The 17,626-nt window shown below is 30.2% G+C and overlaps 1 protein-coding gene and 13 non-coding genes across 14 annotated transcripts in view; 1 reads left to right on the forward strand and 13 right to left on the reverse strand.

Annotated features, from left to right (window-relative positions):
* The window catches only part of cntrl (centriolin), a 115,381-nt gene that overhangs the window by 81,355 nt on the left and 16,400 nt on the right, over positions 1–17,626 (forward strand). The window lies entirely within an intron of this gene.
* On the reverse strand, positions 310–391 carry trnas-gcu. Its single transcript has one exon. It is a non-coding gene; the product is annotated as a tRNA-Ser (tRNA).
* trnas-gcu lies at positions 1,585–1,666 on the reverse strand. The gene has a single exon. It is a non-coding gene; the product is annotated as a tRNA-Ser (tRNA).
* trnas-gcu lies at positions 2,865–2,946 on the reverse strand. Its single transcript has one exon. It is a non-coding gene; the product is annotated as a tRNA-Ser (tRNA).
* trnas-gcu lies at positions 4,140–4,221 on the reverse strand. Its single transcript has one exon. It is a non-coding gene; the product is annotated as a tRNA-Ser (tRNA).
* trnas-gcu lies at positions 5,346–5,427 on the reverse strand. The gene has a single exon. It is a non-coding gene; the product is annotated as a tRNA-Ser (tRNA).
* Positions 6,797–6,878, reverse strand: trnas-gcu. The gene has a single exon. It is a non-coding gene; the product is annotated as a tRNA-Ser (tRNA).
* Positions 7,684–7,765, reverse strand: trnas-gcu. The gene has a single exon. It is a non-coding gene; the product is annotated as a tRNA-Ser (tRNA).
* trnas-gcu lies at positions 9,441–9,522 on the reverse strand. The gene has a single exon. It is a non-coding gene; the product is annotated as a tRNA-Ser (tRNA).
* On the reverse strand, positions 11,252–11,333 carry trnas-gcu. The gene has a single exon. It is a non-coding gene; the product is annotated as a tRNA-Ser (tRNA).
* Positions 12,506–12,587, reverse strand: trnas-gcu. Its single transcript has one exon. It is a non-coding gene; the product is annotated as a tRNA-Ser (tRNA).
* On the reverse strand, positions 13,710–13,791 carry trnas-gcu. The gene has a single exon. It is a non-coding gene; the product is annotated as a tRNA-Ser (tRNA).
* trnas-gcu lies at positions 16,588–16,669 on the reverse strand. Its single transcript has one exon. It is a non-coding gene; the product is annotated as a tRNA-Ser (tRNA).
* trnas-gcu lies at positions 17,242–17,323 on the reverse strand. Its single transcript has one exon. It is a non-coding gene; the product is annotated as a tRNA-Ser (tRNA).

Genomic DNA, 17,626 nt, shown 5'->3' on the forward strand with positions numbered 1-17,626 from the left:
AAACTAAACCATGACTTTTTTCGACATAATATACTGTGACTTTTTTTGACATACTATACTATACCTTTCGACATAATAAACTATGACTTTTTTCGACATAATATACTGTGACTTTTTTCGACATAACATACTATAACTTTCGACATACTATACTATGCCTTCTTTCGCCATTCTATACTATGACCTTTTTTTACATTCTAAACTATGACCTTTTTTTACATTCTAAACTATGACTTTGTTTTACATTTTAAACCACGACGTGCTTTAATATTACTTTTGTGGACATTATACACTAAAGAATCTTAGATACGACGAGGATGGGATTCGAACCCACGCGTGCAGAGCACAATGGATTAGCAGTCCATCGCCTTAACCACTCGGCCACCTCGTCTGGTGCTCAAAAAACTAAACCATGACTTTTTTCGACATAATATACTATGACTTTCAACATGCTATACTATGACTTATTTTTGACATACTATACTATGACTTTTTTTGGACATACTAAACCATGACTTTTTTCAACATACTATACTATGACTTTTTTCAACATAATATACTGTGACTTTTTTCGACATAATATACTGACTTTTTTCGACATACTATACTATAACTTTCGACATACTATACCATGACATTTTTCGACATACTATACTATAACTTTCGACATACTATACCATGACTTTTTTCGACATAATATACTATGACTTTCAACATGCTATACTATGACTTTTTTCAACATGATATACTGTGACTTTCTTCGACATAATATACTATGACTTTCAACATGCTATACTATGACTTATTTTTGACATACTATACTATGACTGTTTTTGGACATACTAAACCATGACTTTTTTCAACATACTATACTATAACTTTTTTCAACCAACTATACCATGACTTTTTTGACGTCATATTCTGTGACTTTTTTTGACATACTATACTGTGACTTTTTTCGACATACCATACTATAACTTTCGACATGCTATACTATGCCTTTTTTCTCCATTCTATACTGTGACATTTTTGACATAGTAAACTGACTTTTTTTGACATGCTATACTATGACTTTTTTCGACATACTATACTATGACTTTTTTCAAAAAACTAAACCATGACTTTTTTCAACATAATATACTGTGACTTTTTTCGACATACTATACTATAACTTTCGACATACTATACCATGACATTTTTCGACATAATATACTGTGACTTTTTTCGACATGCTATACTATGATTTTTTTTCGACATACTATACTATGACTTTTTTCCACATACTATACTATGACTTTTTTCAATAAACTAAACCATGACTTTTTTCGACATAATATACTGTGACTTTTTTTGACATACTATACTATACCTTTCGACATAATAAACTATGACTTTTTTCGACATAATATACTGTGACTTTTTTCGACATAACGTACTATAACTTTCGACATACTATGCCTTCTTTCGCCATTCTATACTATGACCTTTTTTTACATTCTAAACTATGACTTTGTTTTACATTTTAAACCACGACGTGCTTTAATATTACTTTTGTGGACATTATACACTAAAGATACTTAGATACGACGAGGATGGGATTCGAACCCACGCGTGCAGAGCACAATGGATTAGCAGTCCATGGCCTTAACCACTCGGCCACCTCGTCTGGTGCTCAAAAAACTAAACCATGACTTTTTTCGACATAATATACTATGACTTTCAACGTGCTATACTATGACTTATTTTTGACATACTATACTATGACTTTTTTTGGACATACTAAACCATGACTTTTTTCAACATACTATACTATGACTTTTTTCAACATAATATACTGTGACTTTTTTCGACATAATATACTGACTTTTTTCGACATACTATACTATAACTTTCGACATACTATACCATGACATTTTTCGACATACTATACTATAACTTTCGACATACTATACCATGACTTTTTTCGACATAATATACTATGACTTTCAACATGCTATACTATGACTTTTTTCAACATGATATACTGTGACTTTCTTCGACATAATATGCTATGACTTTCAACATGCTATACTATGACTTATTTTTGACATACTATACTATGACTGTTTTTGGACATACTAAACCATGACTTTTTTCAACATACTATACTATGACTTTTTTCAACCAACTATACCATGACTTTTTTGACGTCATATTCTGTGACTTTTTTTGACATACTATACTGTGACTTTTTTCGACATACCATACTATAACTTTCGACATGCTATACTATGCCTTTTTTCTCCATTCTATACTGTGACTTTTTTGACATAGTAAACTGACTTTTTTTGACATGCTATACTATGACTTTTTTCGACATACTATACAATGACTTTTTTCAAAAAACTAAACCATGACTTTTTTCAACATAATATACTGTGACTTTTTTCGACATACTATACTATAACTTTCGACATACTATACCATGACATTTTTCGACATAATATACTGTGACTTTTTTCGACATGCTATACTATGATTTTTTTTCGACATACTATACTATGACTTTTTTCCACATACTATACTATGACTTTTTTCAATAAACTAAACCATGACTTTTTTCGACATAATATACTGTGACTTTTTTTGACATTCTATACTATACCTTTCGACATAATAAACTATGACTTTTTTCGACATAATATACTGTGACTTTTTTCGACATAACATACTATAACTTTCGACATACTATACTATGCCTTCTTTCGCCATTCTATACTATGACCTTTTTTTACATTCTAAACTATGACTTTGTTTTACATTTTAAACCACGACGTGCTTTAATATTACTTTTGTGGACATTATACACTAAAGATACTTAGATACGACGAGGATGGGATTCGAACCCACGCGTGCAGAGCACAATGGATTAGCAGTCCATCGCCTTAACCACTCGGCCACCTCGTCTGGTGATCAAAAAACTAAACCATGACTTTTTTCGACATAATATACGATGACTTTCAACATGCTATACTATGACTTATTTTTGACATACTATACTATGACTTTTTTTGGACATACTAAACCATGACTTTTTTCAACATACTATACTATGACTTTTTTCAACATAATATACTGTGACTTTTTTCGACATAATATACTGACTTTTTTCGACATACTATACTATAACTTTCGACATACTATACCATGACATTTTTTGACATACTATACTATAACTTTCGACATACTATACCATGACTTTTTTCGACATAATATACTATGACTTTCAACATGCTATACTATGACTTTTTTCAACATGATATACTGTGACTTTCTTCGACATAATATACTATGACTTTCAACATGCTATACTATGACTTATTTTTGACATACTATACTATGACTGTTTTTGGACATACTAAACCATGACTTTTTTCAACATACTATACTATGACTTTTTTCAACCAACTATACCATGACTTTTTTGACGTCATATTCTGTGACTTTTTTTGACATACTATACTGTGACTTTTTTCGACATACCATACTATAACTTTCGACATGCTATACTATGCCTTTTTTTCGCCATTCTATACTGTGACTTTTTTGACATAGTAAACTGACTTTTTTTGACATGCTATACTATGACTTTTTTCGACATACTATACTATGACTTTTTTCAAAAAACTAAACCATGACTTTTTTCAACATAATATACTGTGACTTTTTTCGACATACTATACTATAACTTTCGACATACTATACCATGACATTTTTCGACATAATATACTGTGACTTTTTTCGACATGCTATACTATGATTTTTTTCGACATACTATACTATGACTTTTTTCCACATACTATACTATGACTTTTTTCAATAAACTAAACCATGACTTTTTTCGACATAATATACTGTGACTTTTTTTGACATACTATACTATACCTTTCGACATAATAAACTATGACTTTTTTCGACATAATATACTGTGACTTTTTTCGACATAACGTACTATAACTTTCGACATACTATGCCTTCTTTCGCCATTCTATACTATGACCTTTTTTTACATTCTAAACTATGACTTTGTTTTACATTTTAAACCACGACGTGCTTTAATATTACTTTTGTGGACATTATACACTAAAGATACTTAGATACGACGAGGATGGGATTCGAACCCACGCGTGCAGAGCACAATGGATTAGCAGTCCATCACCTTAACCACTCGGCCACCTCGTCTGGTGCTCAAAAAACTAAACCATGACTTTTTTCGACATAATATACTATGACTTTCAACGTGCTATACTATGACTTATTTTTGACATACTATACTATGACTTTTTTTGGACATACTAAACCATGACTTTTTTCAACATACTATACTATGACTTTCGACATACTATACCATGACATTTTTCGACATACTATACTATAACTTTCGACATACTATACCATGACTTTTTTCGACATAATATACTATGACTTTCAACATGCTATACTATGACTTTTTTCAACATGATATACTGTGACTTTCTTCGACATAATATGCTATGACTTTCAACATGCTATACTATGACTTATTTTTGACATACTATACTATGACTGTTTTTGGACATACTAAACCATGACTTTTTTCAACATACTATACTATGACTTTTTTCAACCAACTATACCATGACTTTTTTGACGTCATATTCTGTGACTTTTTTTGACATACTATACTGTGACTTTTTTCGACATACCATACTATAACTTTCGACATGCTATACTATGCCTTTTTTCTCCATTCTATACTGTGACTTTTTTGACATAGTAAACTGACTTTTTTTGACATGCTATACTATGACTTTTTTCGACATACTATACTATGACTTTTTTCAAAAAACTAAACCATGACTTTTTTCAACATAATATACTGTGACTTTTTTCGACATACTATACTATAACTTTCGACATACTATACCATGACATTTTTCGACATAATATACTGTGACTTTTTTCGACATGCTATACTATGATTTTTTTCGACATACTATACTATGACTTTTTTCCACATACTATACTATGACTTTTTTCAATAAACTAAACCATGACTTTTTTCGACATAATATACTGTGACTTTTTTTGACATTCTATACTATACCTTTCGACATAATAAACTATGACTTTTTTCGACATAATATACTGTGACTTTTTTCGACATAACATACTATAACTTTCGACATACTATACTATGCCTTCTTTCGCCATTCTATACTATGACCTTTTTTTACATTCTAAACTATGACTTTGTTTTACATTTTAAACCACGACGTGCTTTAATATTACTTTTGTGGACATTATACACTAAAGATACTTAGATACGACGAGGATGGGATTCGAACCCACGCGTGCAGAGCACAATGGATTAGCAGTCCATCGCCTTAACCACTCGGCCACCTCGTCTGGTGATCAAAAAACTAAACCATGACTTTTTTCGACATAATATACGATGACTTTCAACATGCTATACTATGACTTATTTTTGACATACTATACTATGACTTTTTTTGGACATACTAAACCATGACTTTTTTCAACATACTATACTATGACTTTTTTCAACATAATATACTGTGACTTTTTTCGACATAATATACTGACTTTTTTCGACATACTATACTATAACTTTCGACATACTATACCATGACATTTTTTGACATACTATACTATAACTTTCGACATACTATACCATGACTTTTTTCGACATAATATACTATGACTTTCAACATGCTATACTATGACTTTTTTCAACATGATATACTGTGACTTTCTTCGACATAATATACTATGACTTTCAACATGCTATACTATGACTTATTTTTGACATACTATACTATGACTGTTTTTGGACATACTAAACCATGACTTTTTTCAACATACTATACTATGACTTTTTTCAACCAACTATACCATGACTTTTTTGACGTCATATTCTGTGACTTTTTTTGACATACTATACTGTGACTTTTTTCGACATACCATACTATAACTTTCGACATGCTATACTATGCCTTTTTTCGCCATTCTATACTGTGACTTTTTTGACATAGTAAACTGACTTTTTTTGACATGCTATACTATGACTTTTTTCGACATACTATACTATGACTTTTTTCAAAAAACTAAACCATGACTTTTTTCAACATAATATACTGTGACTTTTTTCGACATACTATACTATAACTTTCGACATACTATACCATGACATTTTTCGACATAATATACTGTGACTTTTTTCGACATGCTATACTATGATTTTTTTTGACATACTATACTATGACTTTTTTCAAAAAACTAAACCATGACTTTTTTCAACATAATATACTGTGACTTTTTTCGACATACTATACTATAACTTTCGACATACTATACCATGACATTTTTCGACATAATATACTGTGACTTTTTTCGACATGCTATACTATGATTTTTTTCGACATACTATACTATGACTTTTTTCCACATACTATACTATGACTTTTTTCAATAAACTAAACCATGACTTTTTTCGACATAATATACTGTGACTTTTTTTGACATTCTATACTATACCTTTCGACATAATAAACTATGACTTTTTTCGACATAATATACTGTGACTTTTTTCGACATAACATACTATAACTTTCGACATACTATACTATGCCTTCTTTCGCCATTCTATACTATGACCTTTTTTTACATTCTAAACTATGACTTTGTTTTACATTTTAAACCACGACGTGCTTTAATATTACTTTTGTGGACATTATACACTAAAGATACTTAGATACGACGAGGATGGGATTCGAACCCACGCGTGCAGAGCACAATGGATTAGCAGTCCATCGCCTTAACCACTCGGCCACCTCGTCTGGTGATCAAAAAACTAAACCATGACTTTTTTCGACATAATATACGATGACTTTCAACATGCTATACTATGACTTATTTTTGACATACTATACTATGACTTTTTTTGGACATACTAAACCATGACTTTTTTCAACATACTATACTATGACTTTTTTCAACATACTATACTGTGACTTTTTTCGACATACCATACTATAACTTTCGACATGCTATACTATGCCTTTTTTCGCCATTCTATACTGTGACTTTTTTGACATAGTAAACTGACTTTTTTTGACATGCTATACTATGACTTTTTTCGACATACTATACTATGACTTTTTTCAAAAAACTAAACCATGACTTTTTTCAACATAATATACTGTGACTTTTTTCGACATACTATACTATAACTTTCGACATACTATACCATGACATTTTTCGACATAATATACTGTGACTTTTTTCGACATGCTATACTATGATTTTTTTCGACATACTATACTATGACTTTTTTCCACATACTATACTATGACTTTTTTCAATAAACTAAACCATGACTTTTTTCGACATAATATACTGTGACTTTTTTTGACATACTATACTATACCTTTCGACATAATAAACTATGACTTTTTTCGACATAATATACTGTGACTTTTTTCGACATAACGTACTATAACTTTCGACATACTATGCCTTCTTTCGCCATTCTATACTATGACCTTTTTTTACATTCTAAACTATGACTTTGTTTTACATTTTAAACCACGACGTGCTTTAATATTACTTTTGTGGACATTATACACTAAAGATACTTAGATACGACGAGGATGGGATTCGAACCCACGCGTGCAGAGCACAATGGATTAGCAGTCCATCGCCTTAACCACTCGGCCACCTCGTCTGGTGCTCAAAAAACTAAACCATGACTTTTTTCGACATAATATACTATGACTTTCAACATGCTATACAATGACTTATTTTTGACATACTATACTATGACTTTTTTTGGACATACTAAACCATGACTTTTTTCAACATACTATACTATGACTTTTTTCAACATAATATACTGTGACTTTTTTCGACATAATATACTGACTTTTTTCGACATACTATACTATAACTTTCGACATACTATACCATGACATTTTTCGACATACTATACTATAACTTTCGACATACTATACCATGACTTTTTTCGACATAATATACTATGACTTTCAACATGCTATACTATGACTTATTTTTGACATACTATACTATGACTGTTTTTGGACATACTAAACCATGACTTTTTTCAACATACTATACTATGACTTTTTTCAACCAACTATACCATGACTTTTTTGACGTCATATTCTGTGACTTTTTTTGACATACTATACTGTGACTTTTTTCGACATACCATACTATAACTTTCGACATGCTATACTATGCCTTTTTTCTCCATTCTATACTGTGACTTTTTTGACATAGTAAACTGACTTTTTTTGACATGCTATACTATGACTTTTTACGACATACTATACTATGACTTTTTTCAAAAAACTAAACCATGACTTTTTTCAACATAATATACTGTGACTTTTTTCGACATACTATACTATAACTTTCGACATACTATACCATGACATTTTTCGACATACTATACTATAACTTTCGACATACTATACCATGACTTTTTTCGACATAATATACTATGACTTTCAACATGCTATACTATGACTTTTTTCAACATGATATACTGTGACTTTCTTCGACATAATATACTATGACTTTCAACATGCTATACTATGACTTATTTTTGACATACTATACTATGACTGTTTTTGGACATACTAAACCATGACTTTTTTCAACATACTATACTATGACTTTTTTCAACCAACTATACCATGACTTTTTTGACGTCATATTCTGTGACTTTTTTTGACATACTATACTGTGACTTTTTTCGACATACCATACTATAACTTTCGACATGCTATACTATGCCTTTTTTCGCCATTCTATACTGTGACTTTTTTGACATAGTAAACTGACTTTTTTTGACATGCTATACTATGACTTTTTTCGACATACTATACTATGACTTTTTTCAAAAAACTAAACCATGACTTTTTTCAACATAATATACTGTGACTTTTTTCGACATACTATACTATAACTTTCGACATACTATACCATGACATTTTTCGACATACTATACTATAACTTTCGACATACTATACCATGACTTTTTTCGACATAATATACTATGACTTTTTTCCACATACTATACTATGACTTTTTTCAATAAACTAAACCATGACTTTTTTCGACATAATATACTGTGACTTTTTTTGACATACTATACTATACCTTTCGACATAATAAACTATGACTTTTTTCGACATAATATACTGTGACTTTTTTCGACATAACGTACTATAACTTTCGACATACTATGCCTTCTTTCGCCATTCTATACTATGACCTTTTTTTACATTCTAAACTATGACTTTGTTTTACATTTTAAACCACGACGTGCTTTAATATTACTTTTGTGGACATTATACACTAAAGATACTTAGATACGACGAGGATGGGATTCGAACCCACGCGTGCAGAGCACAATGGATTAGCAGTCCATCGCCTTAACCACTCGGCCACCTCGTCTGGTGCTCAAAAAACTAAACCATGACTTTTTTCGACATAATATACTATGACTTTCAACATGCTATACAATGACTTATTTTTGACATACTATACTATGACTTTTTTTGGACATACTAAACCATGACTTTTTTCAACATACTATACTATGACTTTTTTCAACATAATATACTGTGACTTTTTTCGACATAATATACTGACTTTTTTCGACATACTATACTATAACTTTCGACATACTATACCATGACATTTTTCGACATACTATACTATAACTTTCGACATACTATACCATGACTTTTTTCGACATAATATACTATGACTTTCAACATGCTATACTATGACTTTTTTCAACATGATATACTGTGACTTTCTTCGACATAATATACTATGACTTTCAACATGCTATACTATGACTTATTTTTGACATACTATACTATGACTGTTTTTGGACATACTAAACCATGACTTTTTTCAACATACTATACTATGACTTTTTTCAACCAACTATACCATGACTTTTTTGACGTCATATTCTGTGACTTTTTTGACATACTATACTGTGACTTTTTTCGACATACCATACTATAACTTTCGACATGCTATACTATGCCTTTTTTCTCCATTCTATACTGTGACTTTTTTGACATAGTAAACTGACTTTTTTTGACATGCTATACTATGACTTTTTTCGACATACTATACTATGACTTTTTTCAAAAAACTAAACCATGACTTTTTTCAACATAATATACTGTGACTTTTTTCGACATACTATACTATAACTTTCGACATACTATACCATGACATTTTTCGACATACTATACTATAACTTTCGACATACTATACCATGACTTTTTTCGACATAATATACTATGACTTTCAACATGCTATACTATGACTTTTTTCAACATGATATACTGTGACTTTCTTCGACATAATATACTATGACTTTCAACATGCTATACTATGACTTATTTTTGACATACTATACTATGACTGTTTTTGGACATACTAAACCATGACTTTTTTCAACATACTATACTATGACTTTTTTCAACCAACTATACCATGACTTTTTTGACGTCATATTCTGTGACTTTTTTTGACATACTATACTGTGACTTTTTTCGACATACCATACTATAACTTTCGACATGCTATACTATGCCTTTTTTCGCCATTCTATACTGTGACTTTTTTGACATAGTAAACTTACTTTTTTTGACATGCTATACTATGACTTTTTTCGACATACTATACTATGACTTTTTTCAAAAAACTAAACCATGACTTTTTTCAACATAATATACTGTGACTTTTTTCGACATACTATACTATAACTTTCGACATACTATACCATGACATTTTTCGACATAATATACTGTGACTTTTTTCAACATGCTATACTATGAGTTTTTTTCGACATACTACACTATGACTTTTTTCCACATACTATACTATGACTTTTTTCAATAAACTAAACCATGACTTTTTTCGACATAATATACTGTGACTTTTTTTGACATACTATACTATACCTTTCGACATAATAAACTATGACTTTTTTCGACATAACATACTATAACTTTCGACATACTATACTATGCCTTCTTTCGCCATTCTATACTATGACCTTTTTTACATTCTAAACTATGACTTTGTTTTACATTTTAAACCACGACGTGCTTTAATATTACTTTTGTGGACATTATACACTAAAGATACTTAGATACGACAAGGATGGGATTCGAACCCACGCGTGCAGAGCACAATGGATTAGCAGTCCATCGCCTTAACCACTCCGCCACCTCGTCTGGTGATCAAAAAACTAAACCATGACTTTTTTCGACATAATATACTATGACTTTCAACATGCTATACTATGACTTATTTTTGACATACTATACTATGACTTTTTTTGGACATACTAAACCATGACTTTTTTCAACATACTATACTATGACTTTTTTCAACATAATATACTGTGACTTTTTTCAACATAATATACTGACTTTTTTCGACATACTATACTATAACTTTCGACATACTATACCATGACATTTTTCGACATACTATACTATAACTTTCGACATACTATACCATGACTTTTTTCGACATAATATACTATGACTTTCAACATGCTATACTATGACTTTTTTCAACATGATATACTGTGACTTTCTTCGACATAATATACTATGACTTTCAACATGCTATACTATGACTTATTTTTGACATACTATACTATGACTGTTTTTGGACATACTAAACCATGACTTTTTTCAACATACTATACTATGACTTTTTTCAACCAACTATACCATGACTTTTTTGACGTCATATTCTGTGACTTTTTTTGACATACTATACTGTGACTTTTTTCGACATACCATACTATAACTTTCGACATGCTATACTATGCCTTTTTTCGCCATTCTATACTGTGACTTTTTTGACATAGTAAACTTACTTTTTTTGACATGCTATACTATGACTTTTTTCGACATACTATACTATGACTTTTTTCAAAAAACTAAACCATGACTTTTTTCAACATAATATACTGTGACTTTTTTCGACATACTATACTATAACTTTCGACATACTATACCATGACATTTTTCGACATAATATACTGTGACTTTTTTCAACATGCTATACTATGATTTTTTTCGACATACTACACTATGACTTTTTTCCACATACTATACTATGACTTTTTTCAATAAACTAAACCATGACTTTTTTCGACATAATATACTGTGACTTTTTTTGACATACTATACTATACCTTTCGACATAATAAACTATGACTTTTTTCGACATAACATACTATAACTTTCGACATACTATACTATGCCTTCTTTCGCCATTCTATACTATGACCTTTTTTTACATTCTAAACTATGACTTTGTTTTACATTTTAAACCACGACGTGCTTTAATATTACTTTTGTGGACATTATACACTAAAGATACTTAGATACGACAAGGATGGGATTCGAACCCACGCGTGCAGAGCACAATGGATTAGCAGTCCATCGCCTTAACCACTCCGCCACCTCGTCTGGTGATCAAAAAACTAAACCATGACTTTTTTCGACATAATATACTATGACTTTCAACATGCTATACTATGACTTATTTTTGACATACTATACTATGACTTTTTTTGGACATACTAAACCATGACTTTTTTCAACATACTATACTATGACTTTTTTCAACATAATATACTGTGACTTTTTTCAACATAATATACTGACTTTTTTCGACATACTATACTATAACTTTCGACATACTATACCATGACATTTTTCGACATACTATACTATAACTTTCGACATACTATACCATGACTTTTTTCGACATAATATACTATGACTTTCAACATGCTATACTATGACTTTTTTCAACATGATATACTGTGACTTTCTTCGACATAATATACTATGACTTTCAACATGCTATACTATGACTTATTTTTGACATACTATACTATGACTGTTTTTGGACATACTAAACCATGACTTTTTTCAACATACTATACTATGACTTTTTTCAACCAACTATACCATGACTTTTTTGACGTCATATTCTGTGACTTTTTTTGACATACTATACTGTGACTTTTTTCGACATACCATACTATAACTTTCGACATGCTATACTATGCCTTTTTTCGCCATTCTATACTGTGACTTTTTTGACATAGTAAACTGACTTTTTTTGACATGCTATACTATGACTTTTTTCGACATACTATACTATAACTTTCGACATACTATACCATGACATTTTTCGACATAATATACTGTGACTTTTTTCGACATGCTATACTGTGATTTTTTTCGACATACTACACTATGACTTTTTTCCACATACTATACTATGACTTTTTTCAATAAACTAAACCATGACTTTTTTCGACATAATATACTGTGACATTTTTTGACATACTATACTATACCTTTCGACATAATAAACTATGACTTTTTTCGACATAATATACTGTGACTTTTTTCGACATAACGTACTATAACTTTCGACATACTATACTATGCCTTCTTTCGCCATTCTATACTCTGACCTTTTTTTACATTCTAAACTATGACTTTGTTTTACATTTTAAACCACGACGTGCTTTAATATTAATTTTGTGGACATTATACACTAAAGATACTTAGATACGACAAGGATGGGATTCGAACCCACGCGTGCAGAGCACAATGGATTAGCAGTCCATCGCCTTAACCACTCGGCCACCTCGTCCGGTGCTCAAAAATCTAAACCATGACTTTTTTCGACATAATATACTATGACTTTCAACATGCTATACTATGACTTATTTTTGATATACTATACTATGACTTTTTTTGGACATACTAAACCATGACTTTTTTCAACATACTATACTATGACTTTTTTCAACATAATATACTGTGACTTTTTTCGACATAATATACTGACTTTTTTCGACATACTATACTATAACTTTCGACATACTATACCATGAATTTTTTCGACATAATATACTATGACTTTCAACATGCTATACTATGACTTTTTTCAACATGATATACTGTGACTTTCTTCGACATAATATACTATGACTTTCAACATGCTATACTATGACTTATTTTTGACATACTATACTATGACTGTTTTTGGACATACTAAACCATGACTTTTTTCAACATACTATACTATGACTTTTTTCAACCAACTATACCATGACTTTTTTGACGTCATATTCTGTGACTTTTTTTGACATACTATACTGTGACTTTTTTCGACATACCATACTATAACTTTCGACATGCTATACTATGCCTTTTTTCGCCATTCTATACTGTGACTTTTTTGACATAGTAAACTGACTTTTTTTGACATGCTATACTATGACTTTTTTCGACATACTATACTATGACTTTTTTCAAAAAACTAAACCATGACTTTTTTCAACATAATATACTGTGACTTTTTTCGACATACTATACTATAACTTTCGACATACTATACCATGACATTTTTCGACATAATATACTGTGACTTTTTTCGACATGCTATACTATGATTTTTTTCGACATACGATACTATGACTTTTTTCCACATACTATAAAATGACTTTTTTCAATAAACTAAACCATGACTTATGTCGACATAATATACTGTGACTTTTTTTGACATACTATACTATAACTTTCGACATACTAAACTATGACTTTTTTGACGTCATATACTGTGACTTTTTTCGACATACTATACTATGACTTTTTTCATCAAACTAAACCATGACTTTTTTCGACATAACATACCATGACTTTTTTCAACATAATATACTGTGACTTTCTTCGACATAATACACTATGACTTTCTTCGACATAATATACTATGACTTTTTTCAAAAAACTAAACCATGACTTATTTCGACATAATATACTGTGACTTTTTTTGACATACTATACTATAACTTTCGACATACTAAACTATGACTTTTTTGACGTCATATACTGTGACTTTTTTCGACATACTATACTATGACTTTTTTCATCAATCTAAACCATGACTTTTTTCGACATAATATACCATGACTTTTTTCAACATAATATACTGTGACTTTCTTCGACATAATATACTATGACTTTCTTCGACATAATATACTATGACTTTCAACATGCTATACTATGACTTATTTTTGACATACTATACTATGACTTTTTTTGGACATACTAAACCATGACTTTTTCAACATACTATACTATGACTTTTTTCAACATAATATACTGTGACTTTTTTCGACATAATATACTGACTTTTTTCGACATACTATACTATAACTTTCGACATACTATACCATGACATTTTTCGACATAATATACTGTGACTTTTTTCAACATACTATACTATAACTTTCGACATACTTTACCATGACTTTTTTCGACATAATATACTATGACTTTCAACATGCTATACTATGACTTTTTTCAACATAATATACTGTGACTTTCTTCGACATAATATACTATGACTTTCAACATGCTATACTATGACTTATTTTTGACATACTATACTATGACTGTTTTTGGACATACTAAACCATGACTTTTTTCAACATACTATACTATTACTTTTTTCAACATACTATACTATGACTTTTTTCGACATAATATACTGTGACTTTTTTGACATACTATACTTTTTTCGACATACTGTACTAAACCATGACTTTACTATAACTTTCGACATACTAAACTATGACTTTTTTGACGTCATATACTGTGACTTTTTTCGACATACTAAACCATGACTTTTTTCGACATGATATACCATGTCTTTTTTCAACATAATATACTGTGACTTTCTTCGACATAATATACTATGACTTTCTTCGACATAATATACTATGACTTTCAACATGCTATACTATGACTTATTTTTGACATGCTATACTATGACTTTTTTGACATAGTAAACTGACTTTTTTTGACATGCTATACTATGACTTTTTTCGACATGCTATACTATGACTTTTTTCAAAAAACTAAACCATGACTTTTTTCAACATAATATACTGTGACTTTTTTCGACATACTATACTATAACTTTCGACATACTATACCATGACATTTTTTGACATAATATACTGTGACTTTTTTCGACATACTATACTATGATTTTTTTCGACATACTATACTATGACTTTTTTCGACATACTATACTATGATTTTTTTCAATAAACTAAACCATGACTTTTTTCGACATAATATACTGTGACTTTTTTTGACATACTATACTATACCTTTCGACATAATAAACTATGACTTTTTTCGACATAATATACTGACTTTTTTCGACATAACATACTATGACTTTCGACATACTATACTATGCCTTTTTTCGCCATTCTATACTATGACCTTTTTTTACATAGTAAACTGACTTTTTTTGACAAACTATACTATGACCTTTTTTTACATACTAAACTATGACTTTCTTTTACATTTTAAACCACGACGTGCTTTAATATTACTTTTGTGGACATTATACACTAAAGATATTTGGGTGCGACGAGGATGGGATTCTAACCCACGCGTGCAGAGCACAATGGATTAGCAGTCCATCGCCTTAACCACTCGGCCACCTCGTCTGGTGATCAAAAAACTAAACCATGACTTTTTCCGACATAATATACTGTGACTTTTTTTGACATACTATACTATGACTTTTTTCAAAAAACTAAACGATGACTTATTTCGACATAATATACTGTGACTTTTTTTGACATACTATACTATAACTTTCGACATACTAAACTATGACTTTTTTCCACATAATATACTGTGACTTTTTTGACATACTATACTTTTTTCAACATACTGTACTAAACCATGACTTTACTATAACTTTCGACATACTAAACTATGACTTTTTTTGACATAATATACTGTGACTTTTTTCGACATAACATACTATAACTTTCGACATACTCTACTATGCCTTTTTTCGCCATTCTATACTATGACCTTTTTTTACATAGTAAACTGACTTTTTTTGACAAACTATACTATGACCTTTTTTTACATAGTAAACTGACTTTTTTTGACAAACTATACTATGACCTTTTTTTACATACTAAACTATGACTTTCTTTTACATTTTAAACCACGACGTGCTTTAATATTACTTTTGTGGACATTATACACTAAAGATATTTGGGTGCGACGAGGATGGGATTCGAACCCACGCGTGCAGAGCACAATGGATTAGCAGTCCATCGCCTTAACCACTCGGCCACCTCATCTGGAAATCAAAAAACTAAACCATGACTTTTTCCGACATAATATACTGTGACTTTTTTTGACATACTATACTATGACTTTTTTCAAAAAACTAAACCATGACTAATTTCGACATAATATACTGTGACTTTTTTGACATACTATACTATAACTTTCGACATACTAAACTATGACTTTTTTGACGTCATATACTGTGACTTTTTTCGACATACTATACTATGACTTTTTTCATCAATCTGAACCATGACTTTTTTCGACATGATATACCATGTCTTTTTTCAACATAATATACTGTGACTTTCTTC

This window comes from Sander lucioperca, chromosome 2 (assembly GCF_008315115.2).
Source record: "Sander lucioperca isolate FBNREF2018 chromosome 2, SLUC_FBN_1.2, whole genome shotgun sequence".
NCBI classification, from domain to species: Eukaryota; Metazoa; Chordata; class Actinopteri; order Perciformes; family Percidae; genus Sander; species Sander lucioperca.